This window comes from Anastrepha ludens, chromosome 6 (genome assembly GCF_028408465.1).
Source record: "Anastrepha ludens isolate Willacy chromosome 6, idAnaLude1.1, whole genome shotgun sequence".
In the NCBI taxonomy this organism is placed as follows: Eukaryota; Metazoa; Arthropoda; class Insecta; order Diptera; family Tephritidae; genus Anastrepha; species Anastrepha ludens.
In genome coordinates this window covers 64,482,237-64,487,132 of record NC_071502.1, presented here as the reverse complement: position 1 = coordinate 64,487,132, position 4,896 = coordinate 64,482,237, and positions in this window count along the sequence as shown.

Here is a 4,896-nt window from a genome sequence, read left to right as displayed (position 1 = left end):
ATTTATTTGATTGCGCAACATTTTCTGCTATTTGGTATAAAAACAATAATTTGGTATAAAGAAAATAAAAAAATATGAATGCATAATATATACATAAATATAAACGAAACACGTGAAGTGTACCTGCCTAAAATCTTCATTCCTTTAATTTTGATGAAAAATTTTTTTTTGAAGATGCTCTACTTCATTTTAATTTTTTTTGTTTACATTTTTTTTTTCTGTTAATTAAGTAAAATAATTATTATGTTTTCTATAGTATTTTTTCGTGTTTTCGGATAAAAGCAAAACTTTAATTAATAAATTAAAAAAACACTTGTTTTTGAAAAAAAATGTTAATTATTAAAATTACCATTTTGTTTGTTTGATTAATATGTACATTTTTGTGTATTTCAATTGTGCTCAGATGAAAGCTAAAAATATTTCCTTATTAACTTTAAAAGCTACCTAAAATTTTATGGAGAGCTAAAATTTCATGATTCAATTTTGATCTTGGACGCACTCTTCACCCACTACGCGAAGCAAATGATTAACATAGCATCTCCGGCATGTGAATTTACCCCGCACGACACTAACCACCTCTTCAAATGCCCCCTCAAACCGACTCATCTAACCCCCCTCTCCCTCTGGACCCAACCTGTTGAAACAGCATGTTTCCTGGGCCTACCCCTAGATGAGCTAGACGAAGACGACCGATGATATGCCTACACAGACAGGGCTACCTATGCTGTTAAAACAACAACAACATTAACATAGCATCCAGTTGTTAGGAAAAGCAAGTTGTGTGTTATATGGTGTAATGATACAAAGTGTGCCAGGTAGCATTTACATTAGTTTGCAATACGCAGACTTGGTTGTTAAACAGTAAGTTTTCAAAAAAATATTTTTGAAAGTGAAAATTAGGAAACTTCAAATACTCATACATCAAATGGACTGGCACACTTTGTATGATTGCACCATGATGTGTTATAGATTTATTTACTTTTTCTAATAACTGAGGTTGAATATTTTTTGGCATCTTCGATGTCCTTTCAGTTTGTGGGGTTGAAAGAAAAGGTAAATAATACGTGGGTTAAGTTTTATTATATTAACCCGGCTGATCAACAGTCATTTCAGAACGCCAGAACTGGTCCCTACTGTGGCCAAGAGATGGTATATTCTTCAATATCTTTATATGGCACTTGAGTAAGTCAGGTTTTTTACCTCAAATCGTATCGCAGCATATTTTATAATTACCTTGTGAGGAAAAATGGCTTTCAGGAAATGTGGCAAATACTCGGCAGCCGATGATACTTTCACAATTCCGTTTTTCACCATAGCGGATGGCCAAACCTGATAATCTATCCTCCTCGCTCTGGGACGTATGAGGCCCACACTGTACACGTTTTTGATCGTACTCCAGTTTTTATATAACACAGAAAAGTAGACGATAATAAAAATTAATAAAAAAGATAACAAACAAATAAATGCTATCAGCCCCAAGGTTCTTACTCATATCACATTTAAATTACTATGCCACTAAAAGCTTGTTTCCCAAAGGCAATGCAATTGCAAAATTTCGTAAGCGCGATAAGGTGGTCCTTAAAAACGGTTAAAGAGAAATGAGGCACTCTGCCTCTTTTTTTTTACTAATTTTGTTATGCGTGAACATTTTACAAAAGAATTCAAGTAATTTTTGTACAAATTATAGACCAGTTTTGAGCTTAGCTGCCAGGCATTGAATTGCAAACTTCAAAATGGTTTCAGAAAATAATTTCAGGAAACCATAAAGTGAAGTTACGTGAGGCAGCTGATTTATTTAGTGAAGTAAAGCTTATTTAATTCTATGAAAACTAATTTTATCACATTATCAGTTATTAAAACAACATTTTCTCTTTCTACACATCTATTTTTTTAGTTTTAAAATTAATTTCGGCACTTCCTTATTTTAATTTGCGAAGTTGCTGATATTGCCTCAGTCCGTCAAAATCGCATATAGCGCGAATAGTAGAACATTGGAATGCAACTACAAAAATTCACCCGAACTTCCAATAGAAACTTTGCTATGACTTTCAAAGTCTAATATCAAATAATTAGTATATTTGTCGATGACAGTGAGATTATAAAAATAACTTAATAGATAACAAAATTTGTGAAGTTGAAAAAATTTGGTTAACAAACACTTAGAACTTTTCAAATTTTGAAATTTCTCAGTATTTATTTTATATATTTGACAATATAAAAACAGTTCGATAGTCTTAGCTACTTGTGACTTTCGCTCTGTAATATAATTATTCAGAATTATACTTCTAATAATAAATCAAAAAATGAAAGAGTTTCGCATAAACATTTTTAATTTAATTTAGAAGTAAGTGTTAATTTTTAAGAACCAACCTAATACATAAATTTATTTATTTTATTTTTCCACTTTTGAAGTGAATCTGCGATGCGTTTGTTTTGTGGCCATTTTACATGTTTAACGGAATTAACGGAATCAACAATCAACAACCCAACACCCTAACGTATCCATTTATTTTGAATCACACTCATAAGGACTGATTGCATAGTGTATGTACTAAATATATTTTTATGGACGCACTGAGTGGGAGCGCAAAGAGCCGATACAAATAAATTCCACTGGGGTCGATTTGCAGCTTTTGACTTTATCTGCATCCAAGTGAGCGAGTCGTCAGATGTCGTATATTCGTCATACAGGCTTCATCTCCGTGTTTCTTTTGGCCGTCCTCCTCGGCGCAAGCCTTGCGGATTCCAGTATGAGGACATTCTGCTGATATCAGTCGCAGGTCTACGAATTGATCTATCCATTTCCACTTTCGTTCGCATATTTTAATCTCAACCGGACTTTATTTGCTTCGAGCAAGGAGTCCGTCCTTAGAGTTCCAGTTATCTGGCTGCTATATGCGCAGTATAGGCGTAGCTCTTTAACAGCGGATTATAAAAGCTTGGAGCTTTTTTGTTGTTGAAACCCCTGCGGACCACGTTTCGCAGCCAAACATACCATATGCTTTCAATCATAGCGAAGGATGATCTGGCTTTTGTTACTCTGTACTGAATTAGCGCCGCCATCAGGTGTGATTTGGCTACTTAAGTAGACAAATTTGTTTGCACTTTCGATGGGTTGTCCGTACACTGTGAGTGCGTCAGGTCTAGTGCCATTAATGGCCATAGACTTCGTCTTTTCAATGTTGATACGCAACCCATTGCGATCTGCGTAGGTAGCCTCACCGACTAGTTTCAGTTGCATTGTCTCCGCTGCTGTGACAGTAAAGCAACGCCAACAGCATAACCAAGATCATCTAGATGTTCCGCACTGATAGGGTTCCAGAGGATGCCTCAAGGGCATTGCTTAGCTTTTCATTGATTACGATTAGAAAGAAGAGTGACCACAGAACGCAGCCTAGCTGTATTAACCTGTAGCAGAGATGTACAGTGGGGTCTGTACTATTTTTGTTAAATACTTCAAGAACGAAGTCAGCATCGACAAGGCAAGGAGATGCGCCCTTTAAATAAGCATCAAGACCAAATCTTACAGCGTCTGTTTCATAGTGGGTATCTGAAAACAGCGTCTATCTTGTAGCAAGCGGCTAAATTAGAAATGCTGTTTCCTCAAGTTAAATAAAATGTGGATTGGGACCTTAGGCTAGCAACTTATTGCTCCTAAAACGTAACTGTTACTGAAAATAATAAAAATAGGCACACCATACAAAATTTAATTGGAGAATCACCCTAATATACATATACTACAATATATGCTATCTTTGTAGCCAGAAGACTGGCGAATTCACGCGAATGTTCCGTGGCCGCCATAGCCGACTATAATTGGGAATTCACAAAGAGAACGTAGGGTCGAATCTCGGTGAAACTACAAAATTACAATAACAAAAAGTTTTTCTAATAGCGGTCGCCCCTCGGCAGGCAATGGCAAACCTGATATAATTATATTGTTATTTTTTTAAGAATCACCCTAATGTACACACTTACCTTGAAGCCTGAAGCAAATATATACGCACATATGTTCGGCAAAATTTATTGATATTTTTTCAGAAAGCCCCTAATGTCTATACTTATTTTGAAAATTCAAGCAACTACATTCATATAAAATTCACGTTAATAAGTGCCCCACAAATAATTCATTATTTTTTTTTAGGAAGCACCCTAATGTATCTGCTTACTTTTAATTCCCTCAAGGTGCTATATACGTAAATATTTTATTAGCTCACTTAAAACGCTCCTTTGAATTCACTAAGCAATGGCATTCCATGAAATGTATCTTACTTTGACGATATAAAGACTGTACGCCCCGCTTCCGGCAGTCATGCTATAATTACTTCGCTAATAAATTATATGTGCGTGTATGTGCTATTGTATGTGAATAGATAGTACGTATGCATGTTTGTGCATGAATGAGCGCACTACAGTTTGCGCGATTGACTCGCTTGCCTCTAGGGATATCTTCGTTTGCTGGCATTTGCATCTAGTCAACTTTAAAATCACGTCGCACGTAACCGGTCACACTCTCACATTAGTGTGCCACTAAAGTCATCGTACTCTTGTTATATTTGCACAAATCACCCTGAAGGTAGGTAGGTGGGGTGGTTGTCATAAAGACACACTTAGACCTTTCGCAGGTCCATTGTGATACCACTGGAGCTTATCCTTACTCTACGTGTTCCTTTTCAAACCATCCGGTAGCTTTACTAAACGAGCAGAGCTTCGTTAGTTTTAGATGGGCTATGTCCGCTACATCGGTTAGAAGTGTTGTATCAAGAGTGCGGAGCCTTCTCATAGCTAGGCTTTCACACTCACATAAAAGATTTCTGACTGTTTCCTCTTCTTCTGTATTAAGACAGCTTCTACAGAAATCGAAGTATGGGAGTCCTAACCTTCTAGCGTGGCTGC